General features: G+C 48.1%; 40 non-coding genes and 23 pseudogenes across 40 annotated transcripts; all 63 read left to right on the top strand.

The window, feature by feature from the left end:
• The first annotated feature begins 27 nt into the window (after positions 1 to 27).
• On the top strand, positions 28 to 146 carry LOC138455968 (5S ribosomal RNA; annotated as a pseudogene).
• A 106-nt stretch (positions 147 to 252) lies between these two features.
• LOC138463152 (5S ribosomal RNA) lies at positions 253 to 371 on the top strand. Its single transcript, XR_011265738.1, has one exon. It is a non-coding gene; the product is annotated as a 5S ribosomal RNA (ribosomal RNA).
• Positions 372 to 478: 107 nt separating this feature from the next.
• LOC138458297 (5S ribosomal RNA) lies at positions 479 to 587 on the top strand (annotated as a pseudogene).
• Positions 588 to 693: 106 nt separating this feature from the next.
• LOC138454353 (5S ribosomal RNA) lies at positions 694 to 812 on the top strand. The gene has a single exon (XR_011261034.1). It is a non-coding gene; the product is annotated as a 5S ribosomal RNA (ribosomal RNA).
• A 106-nt stretch (positions 813 to 918) lies between these two features.
• On the top strand, positions 919 to 1,027 carry LOC138457551 (5S ribosomal RNA; annotated as a pseudogene).
• A 463-nt stretch (positions 1,028 to 1,490) lies between these two features.
• On the top strand, positions 1,491 to 1,609 carry LOC138463132 (5S ribosomal RNA). The gene has a single exon (XR_011265718.1). It is a non-coding gene; the product is annotated as a 5S ribosomal RNA (ribosomal RNA).
• Positions 1,610 to 1,715: 106 nt separating this feature from the next.
• LOC138462711 (5S ribosomal RNA) lies at positions 1,716 to 1,834 on the top strand. Its single transcript, XR_011265306.1, has one exon. It is a non-coding gene; the product is annotated as a 5S ribosomal RNA (ribosomal RNA).
• Positions 1,835 to 1,940: 106 nt separating this feature from the next.
• On the top strand, positions 1,941 to 2,059 carry LOC138461908 (5S ribosomal RNA). Its single transcript, XR_011264514.1, has one exon. It is a non-coding gene; the product is annotated as a 5S ribosomal RNA (ribosomal RNA).
• A 106-nt stretch (positions 2,060 to 2,165) lies between these two features.
• On the top strand, positions 2,166 to 2,284 carry LOC138454273 (5S ribosomal RNA). The gene has a single exon (XR_011260958.1). It is a non-coding gene; the product is annotated as a 5S ribosomal RNA (ribosomal RNA).
• A 106-nt stretch (positions 2,285 to 2,390) lies between these two features.
• On the top strand, positions 2,391 to 2,499 carry LOC138455928 (5S ribosomal RNA; annotated as a pseudogene).
• A 107-nt stretch (positions 2,500 to 2,606) lies between these two features.
• Positions 2,607 to 2,725, top strand: LOC138454634 (5S ribosomal RNA). The gene has a single exon (XR_011261302.1). It is a non-coding gene; the product is annotated as a 5S ribosomal RNA (ribosomal RNA).
• A 106-nt stretch (positions 2,726 to 2,831) lies between these two features.
• On the top strand, positions 2,832 to 2,950 carry LOC138465129 (5S ribosomal RNA). The gene has a single exon (XR_011267703.1). It is a non-coding gene; the product is annotated as a 5S ribosomal RNA (ribosomal RNA).
• A 106-nt stretch (positions 2,951 to 3,056) lies between these two features.
• On the top strand, positions 3,057 to 3,175 carry LOC138454764 (5S ribosomal RNA). The gene has a single exon (XR_011261426.1). It is a non-coding gene; the product is annotated as a 5S ribosomal RNA (ribosomal RNA).
• A 106-nt stretch (positions 3,176 to 3,281) lies between these two features.
• Positions 3,282 to 3,400, top strand: LOC138454763 (5S ribosomal RNA). Its single transcript, XR_011261425.1, has one exon. It is a non-coding gene; the product is annotated as a 5S ribosomal RNA (ribosomal RNA).
• Positions 3,401 to 3,506: 106 nt separating this feature from the next.
• Positions 3,507 to 3,615, top strand: LOC138458948 (5S ribosomal RNA; annotated as a pseudogene).
• A 106-nt stretch (positions 3,616 to 3,721) lies between these two features.
• On the top strand, positions 3,722 to 3,840 carry LOC138455762 (5S ribosomal RNA; annotated as a pseudogene).
• Positions 3,841 to 4,293: 453 nt separating this feature from the next.
• LOC138461777 (5S ribosomal RNA) lies at positions 4,294 to 4,412 on the top strand. Its single transcript, XR_011264384.1, has one exon. It is a non-coding gene; the product is annotated as a 5S ribosomal RNA (ribosomal RNA).
• A 106-nt stretch (positions 4,413 to 4,518) lies between these two features.
• On the top strand, positions 4,519 to 4,637 carry LOC138454849 (5S ribosomal RNA). The gene has a single exon (XR_011261506.1). It is a non-coding gene; the product is annotated as a 5S ribosomal RNA (ribosomal RNA).
• Positions 4,638 to 4,744: 107 nt separating this feature from the next.
• LOC138462710 (5S ribosomal RNA) lies at positions 4,745 to 4,863 on the top strand. Its single transcript, XR_011265305.1, has one exon. It is a non-coding gene; the product is annotated as a 5S ribosomal RNA (ribosomal RNA).
• A 107-nt stretch (positions 4,864 to 4,970) lies between these two features.
• LOC138462492 (5S ribosomal RNA) lies at positions 4,971 to 5,089 on the top strand. The gene has a single exon (XR_011265088.1). It is a non-coding gene; the product is annotated as a 5S ribosomal RNA (ribosomal RNA).
• A 106-nt stretch (positions 5,090 to 5,195) lies between these two features.
• On the top strand, positions 5,196 to 5,314 carry LOC138454762 (5S ribosomal RNA). The gene has a single exon (XR_011261424.1). It is a non-coding gene; the product is annotated as a 5S ribosomal RNA (ribosomal RNA).
• A 463-nt stretch (positions 5,315 to 5,777) lies between these two features.
• LOC138457592 (5S ribosomal RNA) lies at positions 5,778 to 5,896 on the top strand. The gene has a single exon (XR_011262267.1). It is a non-coding gene; the product is annotated as a 5S ribosomal RNA (ribosomal RNA).
• Positions 5,897 to 6,002: 106 nt separating this feature from the next.
• LOC138459214 (5S ribosomal RNA) lies at positions 6,003 to 6,111 on the top strand (annotated as a pseudogene).
• A 106-nt stretch (positions 6,112 to 6,217) lies between these two features.
• On the top strand, positions 6,218 to 6,336 carry LOC138454745 (5S ribosomal RNA). Its single transcript, XR_011261408.1, has one exon. It is a non-coding gene; the product is annotated as a 5S ribosomal RNA (ribosomal RNA).
• A 106-nt stretch (positions 6,337 to 6,442) lies between these two features.
• On the top strand, positions 6,443 to 6,551 carry LOC138455890 (5S ribosomal RNA; annotated as a pseudogene).
• Positions 6,552 to 6,658: 107 nt separating this feature from the next.
• LOC138454974 (5S ribosomal RNA) lies at positions 6,659 to 6,777 on the top strand. Its single transcript, XR_011261625.1, has one exon. It is a non-coding gene; the product is annotated as a 5S ribosomal RNA (ribosomal RNA).
• Positions 6,778 to 6,883: 106 nt separating this feature from the next.
• Positions 6,884 to 7,002, top strand: LOC138455005 (5S ribosomal RNA). The gene has a single exon (XR_011261653.1). It is a non-coding gene; the product is annotated as a 5S ribosomal RNA (ribosomal RNA).
• A 106-nt stretch (positions 7,003 to 7,108) lies between these two features.
• Positions 7,109 to 7,227, top strand: LOC138455772 (5S ribosomal RNA; annotated as a pseudogene).
• A 463-nt stretch (positions 7,228 to 7,690) lies between these two features.
• On the top strand, positions 7,691 to 7,809 carry LOC138457580 (5S ribosomal RNA). Its single transcript, XR_011262265.1, has one exon. It is a non-coding gene; the product is annotated as a 5S ribosomal RNA (ribosomal RNA).
• A 106-nt stretch (positions 7,810 to 7,915) lies between these two features.
• On the top strand, positions 7,916 to 8,034 carry LOC138454761 (5S ribosomal RNA). The gene has a single exon (XR_011261423.1). It is a non-coding gene; the product is annotated as a 5S ribosomal RNA (ribosomal RNA).
• Positions 8,035 to 8,141: 107 nt separating this feature from the next.
• LOC138457547 (5S ribosomal RNA) lies at positions 8,142 to 8,248 on the top strand (annotated as a pseudogene).
• Positions 8,249 to 8,354: 106 nt separating this feature from the next.
• LOC138465254 (5S ribosomal RNA) lies at positions 8,355 to 8,473 on the top strand. The gene has a single exon (XR_011267829.1). It is a non-coding gene; the product is annotated as a 5S ribosomal RNA (ribosomal RNA).
• Positions 8,474 to 8,598: 125 nt separating this feature from the next.
• Positions 8,599 to 8,717, top strand: LOC138455318 (5S ribosomal RNA). The gene has a single exon (XR_011261955.1). It is a non-coding gene; the product is annotated as a 5S ribosomal RNA (ribosomal RNA).
• A 106-nt stretch (positions 8,718 to 8,823) lies between these two features.
• On the top strand, positions 8,824 to 8,942 carry LOC138453832 (5S ribosomal RNA). The gene has a single exon (XR_011260536.1). It is a non-coding gene; the product is annotated as a 5S ribosomal RNA (ribosomal RNA).
• A 106-nt stretch (positions 8,943 to 9,048) lies between these two features.
• On the top strand, positions 9,049 to 9,157 carry LOC138458163 (5S ribosomal RNA; annotated as a pseudogene).
• A 106-nt stretch (positions 9,158 to 9,263) lies between these two features.
• On the top strand, positions 9,264 to 9,382 carry LOC138456051 (5S ribosomal RNA; annotated as a pseudogene).
• Positions 9,383 to 9,489: 107 nt separating this feature from the next.
• Positions 9,490 to 9,608, top strand: LOC138463823 (5S ribosomal RNA). Its single transcript, XR_011266407.1, has one exon. It is a non-coding gene; the product is annotated as a 5S ribosomal RNA (ribosomal RNA).
• A 106-nt stretch (positions 9,609 to 9,714) lies between these two features.
• LOC138462400 (5S ribosomal RNA) lies at positions 9,715 to 9,833 on the top strand. Its single transcript, XR_011264999.1, has one exon. It is a non-coding gene; the product is annotated as a 5S ribosomal RNA (ribosomal RNA).
• A 463-nt stretch (positions 9,834 to 10,296) lies between these two features.
• Positions 10,297 to 10,415, top strand: LOC138461074 (5S ribosomal RNA). Its single transcript, XR_011263714.1, has one exon. It is a non-coding gene; the product is annotated as a 5S ribosomal RNA (ribosomal RNA).
• Positions 10,416 to 10,521: 106 nt separating this feature from the next.
• On the top strand, positions 10,522 to 10,640 carry LOC138454759 (5S ribosomal RNA). Its single transcript, XR_011261421.1, has one exon. It is a non-coding gene; the product is annotated as a 5S ribosomal RNA (ribosomal RNA).
• A 107-nt stretch (positions 10,641 to 10,747) lies between these two features.
• Positions 10,748 to 10,854, top strand: LOC138457546 (5S ribosomal RNA; annotated as a pseudogene).
• Positions 10,855 to 10,961: 107 nt separating this feature from the next.
• Positions 10,962 to 11,080, top strand: LOC138455804 (5S ribosomal RNA; annotated as a pseudogene).
• A 106-nt stretch (positions 11,081 to 11,186) lies between these two features.
• Positions 11,187 to 11,295, top strand: LOC138455889 (5S ribosomal RNA; annotated as a pseudogene).
• A 125-nt stretch (positions 11,296 to 11,420) lies between these two features.
• Positions 11,421 to 11,539, top strand: LOC138454924 (5S ribosomal RNA). The gene has a single exon (XR_011261580.1). It is a non-coding gene; the product is annotated as a 5S ribosomal RNA (ribosomal RNA).
• Positions 11,540 to 11,645: 106 nt separating this feature from the next.
• Positions 11,646 to 11,764, top strand: LOC138465286 (5S ribosomal RNA). Its single transcript, XR_011267859.1, has one exon. It is a non-coding gene; the product is annotated as a 5S ribosomal RNA (ribosomal RNA).
• A 106-nt stretch (positions 11,765 to 11,870) lies between these two features.
• On the top strand, positions 11,871 to 11,979 carry LOC138457650 (5S ribosomal RNA; annotated as a pseudogene).
• A 106-nt stretch (positions 11,980 to 12,085) lies between these two features.
• Positions 12,086 to 12,204, top strand: LOC138462739 (5S ribosomal RNA). The gene has a single exon (XR_011265332.1). It is a non-coding gene; the product is annotated as a 5S ribosomal RNA (ribosomal RNA).
• Positions 12,205 to 12,310: 106 nt separating this feature from the next.
• Positions 12,311 to 12,429, top strand: LOC138454586 (5S ribosomal RNA). Its single transcript, XR_011261256.1, has one exon. It is a non-coding gene; the product is annotated as a 5S ribosomal RNA (ribosomal RNA).
• A 106-nt stretch (positions 12,430 to 12,535) lies between these two features.
• On the top strand, positions 12,536 to 12,654 carry LOC138459269 (5S ribosomal RNA; annotated as a pseudogene).
• A 462-nt stretch (positions 12,655 to 13,116) lies between these two features.
• LOC138455646 (5S ribosomal RNA) lies at positions 13,117 to 13,235 on the top strand (annotated as a pseudogene).
• A 106-nt stretch (positions 13,236 to 13,341) lies between these two features.
• Positions 13,342 to 13,455, top strand: LOC138457485 (5S ribosomal RNA; annotated as a pseudogene).
• A 106-nt stretch (positions 13,456 to 13,561) lies between these two features.
• LOC138463822 (5S ribosomal RNA) lies at positions 13,562 to 13,680 on the top strand. The gene has a single exon (XR_011266406.1). It is a non-coding gene; the product is annotated as a 5S ribosomal RNA (ribosomal RNA).
• A 106-nt stretch (positions 13,681 to 13,786) lies between these two features.
• Positions 13,787 to 13,905, top strand: LOC138462278 (5S ribosomal RNA). Its single transcript, XR_011264879.1, has one exon. It is a non-coding gene; the product is annotated as a 5S ribosomal RNA (ribosomal RNA).
• A 453-nt stretch (positions 13,906 to 14,358) lies between these two features.
• On the top strand, positions 14,359 to 14,477 carry LOC138461071 (5S ribosomal RNA). Its single transcript, XR_011263712.1, has one exon. It is a non-coding gene; the product is annotated as a 5S ribosomal RNA (ribosomal RNA).
• Positions 14,478 to 14,583: 106 nt separating this feature from the next.
• On the top strand, positions 14,584 to 14,702 carry LOC138454758 (5S ribosomal RNA). Its single transcript, XR_011261420.1, has one exon. It is a non-coding gene; the product is annotated as a 5S ribosomal RNA (ribosomal RNA).
• A 107-nt stretch (positions 14,703 to 14,809) lies between these two features.
• LOC138457545 (5S ribosomal RNA) lies at positions 14,810 to 14,916 on the top strand (annotated as a pseudogene).
• Positions 14,917 to 15,022: 106 nt separating this feature from the next.
• LOC138455105 (5S ribosomal RNA) lies at positions 15,023 to 15,141 on the top strand. Its single transcript, XR_011261748.1, has one exon. It is a non-coding gene; the product is annotated as a 5S ribosomal RNA (ribosomal RNA).
• A 106-nt stretch (positions 15,142 to 15,247) lies between these two features.
• LOC138455888 (5S ribosomal RNA) lies at positions 15,248 to 15,356 on the top strand (annotated as a pseudogene).
• Positions 15,357 to 15,481: 125 nt separating this feature from the next.
• Positions 15,482 to 15,600, top strand: LOC138454923 (5S ribosomal RNA). The gene has a single exon (XR_011261579.1). It is a non-coding gene; the product is annotated as a 5S ribosomal RNA (ribosomal RNA).
• A 106-nt stretch (positions 15,601 to 15,706) lies between these two features.
• LOC138465285 (5S ribosomal RNA) lies at positions 15,707 to 15,825 on the top strand. The gene has a single exon (XR_011267858.1). It is a non-coding gene; the product is annotated as a 5S ribosomal RNA (ribosomal RNA).
• Positions 15,826 to 15,931: 106 nt separating this feature from the next.
• Positions 15,932 to 16,040, top strand: LOC138457649 (5S ribosomal RNA; annotated as a pseudogene).
• A 106-nt stretch (positions 16,041 to 16,146) lies between these two features.
• Positions 16,147 to 16,265, top strand: LOC138458741 (5S ribosomal RNA; annotated as a pseudogene).
• Positions 16,266 to 16,728: 463 nt separating this feature from the next.
• LOC138453868 (5S ribosomal RNA) lies at positions 16,729 to 16,847 on the top strand. The gene has a single exon (XR_011260570.1). It is a non-coding gene; the product is annotated as a 5S ribosomal RNA (ribosomal RNA).
• Positions 16,848 to 16,918: the final 71 nt, after the last annotated feature.

Below are 16,918 nucleotides of genomic sequence, written 5' to 3'. Positions count from 1 at the left end.
AAAAGTACAAAACTCACAAGGCCCAGAGCCTATGGCCACACCACACTGAATGCGCCCGATCTCGTCTGATCTCTGAAGCTAAGCAGTGTCGGGCCTCGTTACTACCTGGATGGGAGACTGCGTGGGAATACCAGGTGCTGTAGGCTTTTTTGTGCTCCAAGTTCAGGAAGTGAGCCATTTCTCAATTGCCTTTCAAAACTGCAAGGTCTAGCTGACTAGATGCTTAAAAGTACAAAACTCACTAGGCCCAGAGCCTACGGCCACACCACACTGATTGCGCCCGATCTTGTCTGATCTCGGAAGCTAAGCAGTGTTGGGCCTAGTTAGTACCTGGATGGGAGACCGCCTGGGAATACCAGGTGCTGTAGGCTTTTTTTGTGCTCCAAGTTCAGGAAGTGAGCCATTTCTCAATTGCCTTTCAAAACTGCAAGGTCTAGCCGACTAGATGCTTAAAAGTACAAAACTCACTAGGTCCAGAGCCTACGGCCACACCACACTGAATGCGCCCGATCTCAGAAGCTAAGCAGGGTCGGGCCTCGTTAGTACCTGGATGGGAGACCGCCTGGGAATACCAGGTGCTGTAGGCTTTTTTGTGCTCCAAGTTCAGGAAGTGAGCCATTTCTCAATTGCCTTTCAAAACTGCAAGGTCTAGCTGACTAGATGCTTAAAAGTACAAAACTCACTAGGCCCAGAGCCTACGGCCACACCACACTGATTGCGCCCGATCTCGTCTGATCTCGGAAGCTAAGCAGTGTCGGGCCTAGTTAGTACCTGGATTGGAGACCGCCTGGGAATACCAGGTGCTGTAGGCATTTTTGGGCTCCAAGTTCAGGAAGTGAGCCATTTCTCAATTGCCTTTCAAAACTGCAAGGTCTAGCCGACTAGATGCTTAAAAGTACAAAACTCACTAGGCCCAGAGCCTACGGCCACACCTCACTGAATGCGCCCGATCTCGGAAGCTAAGCAGGGTCGGGCCTAGTTAGTACCTGGATGGGAGACTGCCTGGGAATACCAGGTGCTGTAGGCTTTTTTGTGCTCCATGATTAGTAATTGCGCAACTTCTCAATTATTTTTCAAATTTGGTATGTTTCCAAAATAATTGTATCCTGTTTTATAGCGGAAATGTTGGACAACATCATGAGGGCTGGAGCTACCTTTTTACATAGAATTAGCATACAGGTAGTGTGTTCATGGGTAATTAATCGACTTTCACATGTAATGCAGTACAGAGAATATTGAGTCCTTCAAGAGGCATGAAAGAAAACCATTATTGTGTTGATTGTTCTCTCCACCTCCCTGCAACAGACACAGGATGGATGAATTAAAGTTATCCGCCCAGACATAGGAGTCCTGAATGGGCCCACCAGTCTTATATATCTCGCCTGATCGAGCCTGATCGAGCGATGAGCGTGGTATCATGTTGCAAGTGGCTGCATGGCTTAGCTTACTAAATGCAAATGCATAAGAGTAATATTCTTAGCATTCCTAGAGGCTACGGCCACACCACACTGAATGCACCCGATCTCGTCTGATCTCGGAAGTTAAGCAGTGTTAGGCCTAGTTAGTACCTGGATGGGAGACCGCCTGGGAATACCAGGTGCTGTAGGCTTTTTTGTGCTCCAAGTTCAGGAAGTGAGCCCTTTCTCAATTGCCTTTCAAAACTGCAAGGTCTAGCCGACTAGATGCTTAAAAGTACAAAACTCACAAGGCCCAGAGCCTACGGCCACACCACACTGAATGCGCCCGATCTCGTCTGATCTCGGAAGCTAAGCAGTGTCGGGCCTCGTTAGTACCTGGATGGGAGACCGCGTGGGAATACCAGGTGCTGTAGGCTTTTTTGTGCTTCAAGTTCAGGAAGTGAGCCATTTCTCAATTGCCTTTCAAAACTGCAAGGTCTAGCCGACTAGATGCTTAAAAGTACAAAACTCACAAGGGCCAGAGCCTACGGCCACACCACACTGAATGCGCCCGATCTCGTCTGATCTCGGAAGCTAAGCAGTGTCGGGCCTCGTTAGTACCTGGATGGGAGACCGCCTGGGAATACCAGGTGCTGTAGGCTTTTTTGTGCTCCAAGTTCAGGAAGTGAGCCATTTCTCAATTGCCTTTCAAAACTGCAAGGTCTAGCTGACTAGATGCTTAAAAGTACAAAACTCACTAGGCCCAGAGCCTACGGCCACACCACACTGATTGCGCCCGATCTCGTCTAATCTCGGAAGCTAAGCAGTGACGGGCCTAGTTAGTACCTGGATGGGAGACCGCCTGGGAATACCAGGTGCTGTAGGCTTTTTTGTGCTCCAAGTTCAGGAAGTGAGCCATTTCTCAATTGCCTTTCAAAACTGCAAGGTCTAGCCGACTAGATGCTTAAAAGTACAAAACTCACTAGGCCCAGAGCCTACAGCCACACCACACTGAATGCGCCTGATCTCAGAAGCTAAGCAGTGTCGGGCCTAGTTAGTACCTGGATGGGAGACCGCCTGGGAATACCAGGTGCTGTAGGCTTTTTTTGTACTCCAAGTTCAGGAAGTGAGCCATTTCTCAATTGCCTTTCAAAACTGCAAGGTCTAGCCGACTAGATGCTTAAAAGTACAAAACTCACAAGGCCCAGAGCCTACGGCCACACCACACTGAATGCGCCCGATCTCGTCTGATCTCGGAAGCTAAGCAGAGTTGTGCCTTGTTAGTACCTGGATGGGAGACCGCCTGGGAATACCAGGTGCTGTAGGCTTTTTTGTGCTCCAATTTCAGGAAGTGAGCCATTTCTCAATTGCCTTTTAAAACTGCAAGGTCTAGCTGACTAGATGCTTAAAAGTACAAAACTCACTAGGCCCAGAGCCTGCGGCCACACCACACTGACTGCGCCCGATCTCGTCTGATCTCGGAAGCTAAGCAGTGTCGGACCTAGTTAGTACCTGGGTGGGAGACCGCCTGGGAATACCAGGTGCTGTAGGCTTTTTTGTACTCCAAGTTCAGGAAGTGAGCCATTTCTCAATTGCCTTTCAAAACTGCAAGGTCTAGCTGACTAGATGCTTAAAAGTACAAAACTCACTAGGCCCAGAGCCTACGGCCACACCACACTGATTGCGCCCGATCTCGTCTCATCTCGGAAGCTAAGCAGTGTCGGGCCTAGTTAGTACCTGGATGGGAGACCGCCTGGGAATACCAGGTGCTGTAGGCTTTTTTGTGCTCCAAGTTCAGGAAGTGAGCCATTTCTCAATTGCCTTTCAAAACTGCAAGGTCTAGCTGACTAGATGCTTAAAAGTACAAAACTCACTAGGCCCAGAGCCTACGGCCACACCACACTGATTGCGCCCGATCTCGTCTCATCTCGGAAGCTAAGCAGTGTCGGGCCTAGTTAGTACCTGGATGGGAGACCGCCTGGGAATACCAGGTGCTGTAGGCTTTTTTGTGCTCCAAGTTCAGGAAGTGAGCCATTTCTCAATTGCCTTTCAAAACTGCAAGGTCTAGCTGACTAGATGCTTAAAAGTACAAAACTCACTAGGCCCAGAGCCTACGGCCACACCACACTGACTGCGTCTGATCTCGGAAGATAAGCAGTGTTGGACCTAGTTAGTACCTGGGTGGGAGACCGCCTGGGAATACCAGGTGCTGTAGGCTTTTTTGTGCTCCAAGTTCAGGAAGTGAGCCATTTCTCAATTGCCTTTCAAAACTGCAAGGTCTAGCTGACTAGATGCTTAAAAGTACAAAACTCACTAGGCCCAGAGCCTACGGCCACACCACACTGATTGTGCCCGATTTCGTCTGATCTCGGAAGCTAAGCAGGGTCGGGCCTAGTTAGTACCTGGATGGGAGGCTGCCTGGGAATACCAGGTGCTGTAGGCTTTTTTGTGCTCCATGATTAGTAATTGCGCAACTTCTCAATTATTTTTCAAATTTGGTATGTTTCCAAAATAATTGTATCCTTTTTTATAGCGGAAATGTTGGACAACATCATGAGGGCTGGAGCTACCTTTTTACATAGAATTAGCATATAGGTAGTGTGTTCATGGGTAATTAATCGACTTTCACTTGTAATGCAGTACAGAGAATATTGAGTCCTTCAAGAGGCATGAAAGAAAACCATTATTGTGTTGATTGTTCTCTCCACCTCCCTGCAACAGACACAGGATGGATGAATTAAAGTTATCCTACCAGACATAGGAGTCCTGAATGGGCCCACCAGTCTTATATATCTCGCCTGGTCGAGCGATGAGCGTGGTATCATGTTGCAAGTGGCTGCATGGCTTAACTTACTAAATGCAAATGCATAAGAGTAATATTCTTAGCATTCCTAGAGCCTATGGCCACACCACACTGAATGCACCCGATCTCGTCTGATCTCGGAAGTTAAGCAGTGTTAGGCCTAGTTAGTACCTGGATGGGAGACCGCCTGGGAATACCAGGTGCTGTAGGCTTTTTTGTGCTCCAAGTTCAGGAAGTGAGCCCTTTCTCAATTGCCTTTCAAAACTGCAAGGTCTAGCCGACTAGATGCTTAAAAGTACAAAACTCACTAGGCCCAGAGACTACGGCCACACCACACTAAATGCGCCCGATCTCATCTGATCTCAGAAGCTAAGCAGTGTCGGGCCTAGTTAGTACCTGGATGGGAGACCGCCTGGGAATACCAGGTGCTGTAGGCTTTTTTTGTACTCCAAGTTCAGGAAGTGAGCCATTTCTCAATTGCCTTTCAAAACTGCAAGGTCTAGCCGACTAGATGCTTAAAAGTACAAAACTCACAAGGCCCAGAGCCTACGGCCACACCACACTGAATGCGCCCGATCTCGTCTGATCTCGGAAGCTAAGCAGTGTCGGGCCTCGTTAGTACCTGGATGGGAGACCGCGTGGGAATACCAGGTGCTGTAGGCTTTTTTTGTGCTCCAAGTTCAGGAAGTGAGCCATTTCTCAATTGCCTTTCAAAACTGCAAGGTCTAGCCGACTAGATGCTTAAAAGTACAAAACTCACAAGGCCCAGAGCCTACAGCCACACCACACTGAATGCGCCCGATCTCGTCTGATCTCGGAAGCTAAGCAGTGTCGGGCCTCGTTAGTACCTGGATGGGAGACCGCCTGGGAATACCAGGTGCTGTAGGCTTTTTTGTGCTCCAAGTTCAGGAAGTGAGTCATTTCTCAATTGCCTTTCAAAACTGCAAGGTCTAGCCGACTAGATGCTTAAAAGTACAAAACTCACTAGGCCCAGAGCCTACGGCCACACCACACTGATTGCGCCCGATCTCGTCTCATCTCGGAAGCTAAGCAGTGTCGGGCCTAGTTAGTACCTGGATGGGAGACCGCCTGGGAATACCAGGTGCTGTAGGCTTTTTTGTGCTCCATGATTAGTAATTGCGCAACTTCTCAATTATTTTTCAAATTTGGTATGTTTCCAAAATAATTGTATCCTGTTTTATAGCAGAAATGTTGGACAACATCATGAGGGCTGGAGCTTCCTTTTTACATAGAATTAGCATACAGGTAGTGTGTTCATGGGTAATAAATCGACTTTCACATGTAATGCAGTACAGAGAATATTGAGTCCTTCAAGAGGCATGAAAGAAAACCATTATTGTGTTGATTGTTCTCTCCACCTCCCTGCAACAGACACAGGATGGATGAATTAAAGTTATCCTACCAGACATAGGAGTCCTGAATGGGCCCACCAGTCTTATATATCTCGCCTGATCGAGCCTGATCGAGCGATGAGCGTGGTATCATGTTGCAAGTGGCTGCATGGCTTAGCTTACTAAATGCAAATGCATAAGAGTAATATTCTTAGCATTCCTAGAGCCTACGGCCACACCACACTGAATGCACCCGATCTCGTCTGATCTCGGAAGTTAAGCAGTGTTAGGCCTAGTTAGTACCTGGATGGGAGACCGCCTGGGAATACCAGGTGCTGTAGGCTTTTTTGTGCTCCAAGTTCAGGAAGTGAGCCCTTTCTCAATTGCCTTTCAAAACTGCAAGGTCTAGCCGACTAGATGCTTAAAAGTACAAAACTCACTAGGTCCAGAGCCTACGGCCACACCACACTGAATGCGCCCGATCTCAGAAGCTAAGCAGGGTCGGGCCTCGTTAGTACCTGCATGGGAGACCGCCTGGGAATACCAGGTGCTGTAGGCTTTTTTGTGCTCCAAGTTCAGGAAGTGAGCCATTTCTCAATTGCCTTTCAAAACTGCAAGGTCTAGCTGACTAGATGCTTAAAAGTACAAAACTCACTAGGCCCAGAGCCTACGGCCACACCACACTGATTGCGCCCGATCTCGTCTAATCTCGGAAGCTAAGCAGTGTCGGGCCTAGTTAGTACCTGGATGGGAGACTGCCTGGGAATACCAGGTGCTGTAGGCTTTTTTGTGCTCCAAGTTCAGGAAGTGAGCCATTTCTCAATTGCCTTTCAAAACTGCAAGGTCTAGCCGACTAGATGCTTAAAAGTACAAAACTCACTAGGCCCAGAGCCTACGGCCACACCACACTGAATGCGCCTGATCTCAGAAGCTAAGCAGTGTCGGGCCTAGTTAGTACCTGGATGGGAGACCGCCTGGGAATACCAGGTGCTGTAGGCTTTTTTTGTACTCCAAGTTCAGGAAGTGAGCCATTTCTCAATTGCCTTTCAAAACTGCAAGGTCTAGCCGACTAGATGCTTAAAAGTACAAAACTCACAAGGCCCAGAGCCTACGGCCACACCACACTGAATGCGCCCGATCTCCTCTGATCTCGGAAGCTAAGCAGTGTCGTGCCTCGTTAGTACCTGGATGGGAGACCGCCTGGGAATACCAGGTGCTGTAGGCTTTTTTGTGCTCCAAGTTCAGGAAGTGAGCCATTTCTCAATTGCCTTTCAAAACTGCAAGGTCTAGCTGACTAGATGCTTAAAAGTACAAAACTCACTAGGCCCAGAGCCTGCGGCCACACCACACTGACTGCGCCCGATCTCGTCTGATCTCGGAAGCTAAGCAGTGTCAGACCTAGTTAGTACCTGGGTGGGAGACCACCTGGGAATACCAGGTGCTGTAGGCTTTTTTGTACTCCAAGTTCAGGAAGTGAGCCATTTCTCAATTGCCTTTCAAAACTGCAACGTCTAGCCGACTAGATGCTTAAAAGTACAAAACTCACTAGGGCCAGAGCCTACGGCCACACCACACTGAATGCGCCCAATCTCATCTGATCTCAGAAGCTAAGCAATGTCGGGCCTAGTTAGTACCTGGATGGGAGACTGCCTGGGAATACCAGGTGCTGTAGGCTTTTTTGTGCTCCATGATTAGTAATTGCGCAACTTCTCAATTATTTTTCAAATTTGGTATGTTTCCAAAATAATTGTATCCTGTTTTATAGCAGAAATGTTGGACAACATCATGAGGGCTGGAGCTACCTTTTTACATAGAATTAGCATACAGGTAGTGTGTTCATGGGTAATAAATCGACTTTCACATGTAATGCAGTACAGAGAATATTGAGTCCTTCAAGAGGCATGAAAGAAAACCATTATTGTGTTGATTGTTCTCTCCACCTCCCTGCAACAGACACAGGATGGATGAATTAAAGTTATCCTACCAGACATAGGAGTCCTGAATGGGCCCACCAGTCTTATATATCTCGCCTGATCGAGCCTGATCGAGCGATGAGCGTGGTATCATGTTGCAAGTGGCTGCATGGCTTAGCTTACTAAATGCAAATGCATAAGAGTAATATTCTTAGCATTCCTAGAGCCTACGGCCACACCACACTGAATGCACCCGATCTCGTCTGATCTCGGAAGTTAAGCAGTGTTAGGCCTAGTTAGTACCTGGATGGGAGACCGCCTGGGAATACCAGGTGCTGTAGGCTTTTTTGTGCTCCAAGTTCAGGAAGTGAGCCCTTTCTCAATTGCCTTTCAAAACTGCAAGGTCTAGCCGACTAGATGCTTAAAAGTACAAAACTCACTAGGCCCAGAGACTACGGCCACACCACACTAAATGCGCCCGATCTCATCTGATCTCAGAAGCTAAGCAGTGTCGGGCCTAGTTAGTACCTGGATGGGAGACCACCTGGGAATACCAGGTGCTGTAGGCTTTTTTTGTACTCCAAGTTCAGGAAGTGAGCCATTTCTCAATTGCCTTTCAAAACTGCAAGGTCTAGCCGACTAGATGCTTAAAAGTACAAAACTCACAAGGCCCAGAGCCTACGGCCACACCACACTGAATGCGCCCGATCGGAAGCTAAGCAGTGTCGGGCCTCGTTAGTACCTGGATGGGAGACCGCGTGGGAATACCAGGTGCTGTAGGCTTTTTTGTGCTCCAAGTTCAGGAAGTGAGCCATTTCTCAATTGCCTTTCAAAACCGCAAGGTCTAGCCGACTAGATGCTTAAAAGTACAAAACTCACAAGGCCCAGAGCCTACGGCCACACCACACTGAATGCGCCCGATCTCGTCTGATATCGGAAGCTAAGCAGTGTCGGGCCTCGTTAGTACCTGGATGGGAGACCGCCTGGGAATACCAGGTGCTGTAGGCTTTTTTTGTACTCCAAGTTCAGGAAGTGAGCCAAGTTCAGGAAGTGAGCCATTTCTCAATTGCCTTTCAAAACTGCAAGGTCTAGCCGACTAGATGCTTAAAAGTACAAAACTCACAAGGCCCAGAGCCTACGGCCACACCACTCTGAATGTGCCCGATCTCGTCTGATCTCGGAAGCTAAGCAGTGTCGTGCCTCGTTAGTACCTGGATGGGAGACCGCCTGGGAATACCAGGTGCTGTAGGCTTTTTTGTGCTCCAAGTTCAGGAAGTGAGCCATTTCTCAATTGCCTTTCAAAACTGCAAGGTCTAGCTGACTAGATGCTTAAAAGTACAAAACTCACTAGGCCCAGAGCCTGCAGCCACACCACACTGACTGCGCCCGATCTCGTCTGATCTCGGAAGCTAAGCAGTGTCGGACCTAGTTAGTACCTGGGTGGGAGACCGCCTGGGAATACCAGGTGCTGTAGGCTTTTTTGTACTCCAAGTTCAGGAAGTGAGCCATTTCTCAATTGCCTTTCAAAACTGCAAGGTCTAGCCGACTAGATGCTTAAAAGTACAAAACTCACTAAGCCCAGAATCTACAGCCACACCACACTGAATGCGCCCGATCTCGGAAGCTAAGCAGTGTTGGGCCTAGTTAGTACCTGGATGGGAGGCTGCCTGGGAATACCAGGTGCTGTAGGCTTTTTTGTGCTCCAAGTTCAGGAAATGAGCCATTTCTCAATTGCCTTTCAAAACTGCAAGGTCTAGCTGACTAGATGCTTAAAAGTACAAAACTCACTAGGCCCAGAGCCTACGGCCACACCACACTGAATGCGCCCAATCTCGTCTGATCTCCGAAGCTAAGCAATGTCAGGCCTAGTTAGTACCTGGATGGGAGACCACCTGGGAATACCAGGTGCTGTAGGCTTTTTTTGTACTCCAAGTTCAGGAAGTGAGCCATTTCTCAATTGCCTTTCAAAACTGCAAGGTCTAGCCGACTAGATGCTTAAAAGTACAAAACTCACAATGCCCAGAGCCTACAGCCACACCACACTGAATGCGCCCGATCTGGTCTGATCTCGGAAGCTAAGCAGTGTCGGGCCTAGTTAGTACCTGGATGGGAGACCGCCTGGGAATACCAGGTGCTGTAGGCTTTTTTGTGCTCCAAGTTCAGGAAGTGAGCCATTTCTCAATTGCCTTTCAAAACTGCAAGGTCTAGCTGACTAGATGCTTAAAAGTACAAAACTCACTAGGCCCAGAGCCTACGGCCACACCACACTGAATGCGCCCGATCTCGTCTGATCTCGGAAGCTAAGCAGTGTTGGGCCTAGTTAGTACCTGGATGGGAGACCGCCTGGGAATACCAGGTGCTGTAGGCTTTTTTGTGCGCCAAGTTCAGGAAGTGAGCCATTTCTCAATTGCCTTTCAAATTTGGTATGTTTCCAAAATAATTGGATCCCGTTTTATAGCGGAAATGTTGGACAACATCATGAGGGCTGGAGCTACCTATTTACATATAATTAGCATACAGGTAGTGTGTTCATGGGTAATAAATCGACTTTCACATGTAATGCAGTACAGAGAATATTGAGTCCTTCAAGAGGCATGAAAGAAAGCCATTATTGGATTGATTGTTCTCTCCACCTCCCTGCAACAGACACAGGATGGATGAATTAAAGTTATCCTACCAGACATAGGAGTCCTGAATGGGCCCACCAGTCTTATATATCTCGCCTGATCGAGCCTGATCGAGCGATGAGCGTGGTATCATGTTGCAAGTGGCTGCATGGCTTAGCTTACTAAATGCAAATGCATAAGAGTAATATTCTTAGCATTCCTAGAGCCTACGGCCCTACCACACTGAATGCACCCGATCTCGTCTGATCTCGGAAGTTAAGCAGTGTTAGGCCTAGTTAGTACCTGGATGGGAGACCGCCTGGGAATACCAGGTGCTGTAGGCTTTTTTGTGCTCCAAGTTCAGGAAGTGAGCCCTTTCTCAATTGCCTTTCAAAACTGCAAGGTCTAGCCGACTAGATGCTTAAAAGTACAAAACTCACTAGGCCCAGAGACTACGGCCACACCACACTAAATGCGCCCGATCTCATCTGATCTCAGAAGCTAAGCAGTGTCGGGCCTAGTTAGTACCTGGATGGGAGACCACCTGGGAATACCAGGTGCTGTAGGCTTTTTTTGTACTCCAAGTTCAGGAAGTGAGCCATTTCTCAATTGCCTTTCAAAACTGCAAGGTCTAGCCGACTAGATGCTTAAAAGTACAAAACTCACAAGGCCCAGAGCCTACGGCCACACCACACTGAATGCGCCCGATCGGAAGCTAAGCAGTGTCGGGCCTCGTTAGTACCTGGATGGGAGACCGCGTGGGAATACCAGGTGCTGTAGGCTTTTTTTGTGCTCCAAGTTCAGGAAGTGAGCCATTTCTCAATTGCCTTTCAAAACTGCAAGGTCTAGCTGACTAGATGCTTAAAAGTACAAAACTCACTAGGCCCAGAGCCTACGGCCACACCACACTGATTGCGCCCGATCTCGTCTAATCTCAGAAGCTAAGCAGTGTCGGGCCTAGTTAGTACCTGGATGGGAGACCGCCTGGGAATACCAGGTGCTGGAGGCTTTTTTGTGCTCCAAGTTCAGGAAGTGAGCCATTTTTCAATTGCCTTTCAAAACTGAAAGGTCTAGCCGACTAGATGCTTAAAAGTACAAAACTCACTAGGCCCAGAGCCTACGGCCACACCACACTGAATGCGCCTGATCTCAGAAGCTAAGCAGTGTCGGGCCTAGTTAGTACCTGGATGGGAGACCGCCTGGGAATACCAGGTGCTGTAGGCTTTTTTTGTACTCCAAGTTCAGGAAGTGAGCCAAGTTCAGGAAGTGAGCCATTTCTCAATTGCCTTTCAAAACTGCAAGGTCTAGCCGACTAGATGCTTAAAAGTACAAAACTCACAAGGCCCAGAGCCTACGGCCACACCACTCTGAATGCGCCCGATCTCGTCTGATCTCGGAAGCTAAGCAGTGTCGTGCCTCGTTAGTACCTGGATGGGAGACCGCCTGGGAATACCAGGTGCTGTAGGCTTTTTTGTGCTCCAAGTTCAGGAAGTGAGCCATTTCTCAATTGCCTTTCAAAACTGCAAGGTCTAGCTGACTAGATGCTTAAAAGTACAAAACTCACTAGGCCCAGAGCCTGCAGCCACACCACACTGACTGCGCCCGATCTCGTCTGATCTCGGAAGCTAAGCAGTGTCGGACCTAGTTAGTACCTGGGTGGGAGACCGCCTGGGAATACCAGGTGCTGTAGGCTTTTTTGTACTCCAAGTTCAGGAAGTGAGCCATTTCTCAATTGCCTTTCAAAACTGCAAGGTCTAGCCGACTAGATGCTTAAAAGTACAAAACTCACTAAGCCCAGAGTCTACAGCCACACCACACTGAATGCGCCCGATCTCGGAAGCTAAGCAGTGTCGGGCCTAGTTAGTACCTGGATGGGAGGCTGCCTGGGAATACCAGGTGCTGTAGGCTTTTTTGTGCTCCAAGTTCAGGAAATGAGCCATTTCTCAATTGCCTTTCAAAACTGCAAGGTCTAGCTGACTAGATGCTTAAAAGTACAAAACTCACTAGGCCCAGAGCCTACGGCCACACCACACTGAATGCGCCCGATCTCATCTGATCTCGGAAGCTAAGCAGTTTCGGGCCTAGTTAGTACCTGGATGGGAGACCGCCTGGGAATACCAGGTGCTGTAGGCTTTTTTGTGCTCCAAGTTCAGGAAGTGAGCCATTTCTCAATTGCCTTTCAAAACTGCAAGGTCTAGCTGACTAGATGCTTAAAAGTACAAAACTCACTAGGCCCAGAATCTACGGCCACACCGCACTGAATGCACCCGATCTCGTCTGATCTCGGAAGCTAAGCAGTGTCGGGCCTAGTTAGTACCTGGATGGGAGACCGCCTGGGAATACCAGGTGCTCTAGGCTTTTTTGTGCTCCAAGTTCAGGAAGTGAGCCATTTCTCAATTGCCTTTCAAAACTGCAAGGTCTAGCCGACTAGATGCTTAAAAGTACAAAACTCACTAGGCCCAGAGCCTACGGCCACACCACACTGAATGCGCCCAATCTCGTCTGATCTCCGAAGCTAAGCAATGTCAGGCTTAGTTAGTACCTGGATGGGATACCGCCTGGCAATACCAGGTGCTGTAGGCTATTTTGGCTCCATGATTAGTAATTGCGCAACTTCTCAATTACTTTTCAAATTTGGTATGTTTCCAAAATAATTGTATCCCGTTTTATAGCGGAAATGTTGGACAACATCATGAGGGCTGGAGTTACCTTTTTACATAGAATTAGCATACAGGTAGTGTGTTCATGGGTAATAAATCCACTTTCACATGTAATGCAGTACAGAGAATATTGAGTCCTTCAAGAGGCATGAAAGAAAACCATTATTGTGTTGATTGTTCTCTCCACCTCCCTGCAACAGACACAGGATGGATGAATTAAAGTTATCCTACCAGACATAGGAGTCCTGAATGGGCCCACCAGTCTTATATATCTTGCCTGATCGAGCCTGATCGAGCGATGAGCGTGGTATCATGTTGCAAGTGGCTGCATGGCTTAGCTTACTAAATGCAAATGCATAAGAGTAATATTCTTAGCATTCCTAGAGCCTACGGTCACACCACACTGAATGCACCCGATGTCGTCTGATCTCGGAAGTTAAGTAGTGTCAGGCCTAGTTAGTACCTGGTTGGGAGACCGCCTGGGAATACCAGGTGCTGTAGGCTTTTTTGTGCTCCAAGTTCAGGAAGTGAGCCATTTCTCAATTGCCTTTCAAAACTGCAAGGTCTAGCCGACTAGATGCTTAAAAGTACAAAACTCACTAGGCTGAGAGCCTACGGCCACGCCACACTGAATGCGCCCGATCTCGTCTCAGAAGCTAAGCAGTGTTGGGCCTAGTTAGTACCTGGATGGGAGACCGCCTGGGAATACCAGGTGCTGTAGGCTTTTTTGTACTCCAAGTTCAGGAAGTGAGCCATTTCTCAATTGCCTTTCAAAACTGCAAGGTCTAGCCGACTAGATGCTTAAAAGTACAAAACTCACAATGCCCAGAGCCTACAGCCACACCACACTGAATGCGCCCGATCTGGTCTGATCTCGGAAGCTAAGCAGTGTCGGGCCTAGTTAGTACCTGGATGGGAGACCGCCTGGGAATACCAGGTGCTGTAGGCTTTTTTGTGCTCCAAGTTCAGGAAGTGAGCCATTTCTCAATTGCCTTTCAAAACTGCAAGGTCTAGCTGACTAGATGCTTAAAAGTACAAAACTCACTAGGCCCAGAGCCTACGGCCACACCACACTGAATGCGCCCGATCTCGTCTGATCTCGGAAGCTAAGCAGTGTTGGGCCTAGTTAGTACCTGGATGGGAGACCGCCTGGGAATACCAGGTGCTGTAGGCTTTTTTGTGCGCCAAGTTCAGGAAGTGAGCCATTTCTCAATTGCCTTTCAAATTTGGTATGTTTCCAAAATAATTGGATCCCGTTTTATAGCGGAAATGTTGGACAACATCATGAGGGCTGGAGCTACCTATTTACATATAATTAGCATACAGGTAGTGTGTTCATGGGTAATAAATCGACTTTCACATGTAATGCAGTACAGAGAATATTGAGTCCTTCAAGAGGCATGAAAGAAAGCCATTATTGGATTGATTGTTCTCTCCACCTCCCTGCAACAGACACAGGATGGATGAATTAAAGTTATCCTACCAGACATAGGAGTCCTGAATGGGCCCACCAGTCTTATATATCTCGCCTGATCGAGCGATGAGCGTGGTATCATGTTGCAAGTGGCTGCATGGCTTAGCTTACTAAATGCAAATGCATAAGAGTAATATTCTTAGCATTCCTAGAGCCTACGGCCCTACCACACTGAATGCACCCGATCTCGTCTGATCTCGGAAGTTAAGCAGTGTTAGGCCTAGTTAGTACCTGGATGGGAGACCGCCTGGGAATACCAGGTGCTGTAGGCTTTTTTGTGCTCCAAGTTCAGGAAGTGAGCCCTTTCTCAATTGCCTTTCAAAACTGCAAGGTCTAGCCGACTAGATGCTTAAAAGTACAAAACTCACTAGGCCCAGAGACTACGGCCACACCACACTAAATGCGCCCGATCTCATCTGATCTCAGAAGCTAAGCAGTGTCGGGCCTAGTTAGTACCTGGATGGGAGACCACCTGGGAATACCAGGTGCTGTAGGCTTTTTTTGTACTCCAAGTTCAGGAAGTGAGCCATTTCTCAATTGCCTTTCAAAACTGCAAGGTCTAGCCGACTAGATGCTTAAAAGTACAAAACTCACAAGGCCCAGAGCCTACGGCCACACCACACTGAATGCGCCCGATCGGAAGCTAAGCAGTGTCGGGCCTCGTTAGTACCTGGATGGGAGACCGCGTGGGAATACCAGGTGCTGTAGGCTTTTTTGTGCTCCAAGTTCAGGAAGTGAGCCATTTCTCAATTGCCTTTCAAAACTGCAAGGTCTAGCTGACTAGATGCTTAAAAGTACAAAACTCACTAGGCCCAGAGCCTACGGCCACACCACACTGATTGCGCCCGATCTCGTCTAATCTCGGAAGCTAAGCAGTGTCGGGCCTAGTTAGTACCTGGATGGGAGACCGCCTGGGAATACCAGGTGCTGGAGGCTTTTTTGTGCTCCAAGTTCAGGAAGTGAGCCATTTTTCAATTGCCTTTCAAAACTGAAAGGTCTAGCCGACTAGATGCTTAAAAGTACAAAACTCACTAGGCCCAGAGCCTACGGCCACACCACACTGAATGCGCCTGATCTCAGAAGCTAAGCAGTGTCGGGCCTAGTTAGTACCTGGATGGGAGACCGCCTGGGAATACCAGGTGCTGTAGGCTTTTTTTGTACTCCAAGTTCAGGAAGTGAGCCAAGTTCAGGAAGTGAGCCATTTCTCAATTGCCTTTCAAAACTGCAAGGTCTAGCCGACTAGATGCTTAAAAGTACAAAACTCACAAGGCCCAGAGCCTACGGCCACACCACTCTGAATGCGCCCGATCTCGTCTGATCTCGGAAGCTAAGCAGTGTCGTGCCTCGTTAGTACCTGGATGGGAGACCGCCTGGGAATACCAGGTGCTGTAGGCTTTTTTGTGCTCCAAGTTCAGGAAGTGAGCCATTTCTCAATTGCCTTTCAAAACTGCAAGGTCTAGCTGACTAGATGCTTAAAAGTACAAAACTCACTAGGCCCAGAGCCTGCAGCCACACCACACTGACTGCGCCCGATCTCGTCTGATCTCGGAAGCTAAGCAGTGTCGGACCTAGTTAGTACCTGGGTGGGAGACCGCCTGGGAATACCAGGTGCTGTAGGCTTTTTTGTACTCCAAGTTCAGGAAGTGAGCCATTTCTCAATTGCCTTTCAAAACTGCAAGGTCTAGCCGACTAGATGCTTAAAAGTACAAAACTCACTAAGCCCAGAGTCTACAGCCACACCACACTGAATGCGCCCGATCTCGGAAGCTAAGCAGTGTCGGGCCTAGTTAGTACCTGGATGGGAGGCTGCCTGGGAATACCAGGTGCTGTAGGCTTTTTTGTGCTCCAAGTTCAGGAAATGAGCCATTTCTCAATTGCCTTTCAAAACTGCAAGGTCTAGCTGACTAGATGCTTAAAAGTACAAAACTCACTAGGCCCAGAGCCTACGGCCACACCACACTGAATGCGCCCAATCTCGTCTGATCTCCGAAGCTAAGCAATGTCAGGCCTAGTTAGTACCTGGATGGGATACCGCCTGGCAATACCAGGTGCTGTAGGCTATTTTGTGCTCCATGATTAGTAATTGCGCAACTTCTCAATTACTTTTCAAATTTGGTATGTTTCCAAAATAATTGTCTCCCGTTTTATAGCGGAAATGTTGGACAACATCATGAGGGCTGGAGTTACCTTTTTACATAGAATTAGCATACAGGTAGTGTGTTCATGGGTAATAAATCCACTTTCACATGTAATGCAGTACAGAGAATATTGAGTCCTTCAAGAGGCATGAAAGAAAACCATTATTGTGTTGATTTTTCTCTCCACCTCCCTGCAACAGACACAGGATGGATGAATTAAAGTTATCCTACCAGACATAGGAGTCCTGAATGGGCCCACCAGTCTTATATATCTCGCCTGATCGAGCCTGATCGAGCGATGAGCGTGGTATCATGTTGCAAGTGGCTGCATGGCTTAGCTTACTAAATGCAAATGCATAAGAGTAATATTCTTAGCATTCCTAGAGCCTACGGTCACACCACACTGAATGCACCCGATCTCGTCTGATCTCGGAAGTTAAGTAGTGTCAGGCCTAGTTAGTACCTGGTTGGGAGACCGCCTGGGAATACCAGGTGCTGTAGGCTTTTTTGTGCTCCAAGTTCAGGAAGTGAGCCATTTCTCAATTGCCTTTCAAAACTGCAAGGTCTAGCCGACT

Source organism: Ambystoma mexicanum, chromosome 4p (assembly GCF_040938575.1).
Source record: "Ambystoma mexicanum isolate Mex_15411 chromosome 4p, UKY_AmexF1_1, whole genome shotgun sequence".
NCBI classification, from domain to species: Eukaryota; Metazoa; Chordata; class Amphibia; order Caudata; family Ambystomatidae; genus Ambystoma; species Ambystoma mexicanum.
Note: the sequence above shows the minus strand (reverse complement) of the source record. Positions and strands in the feature narration are given on the sequence as shown.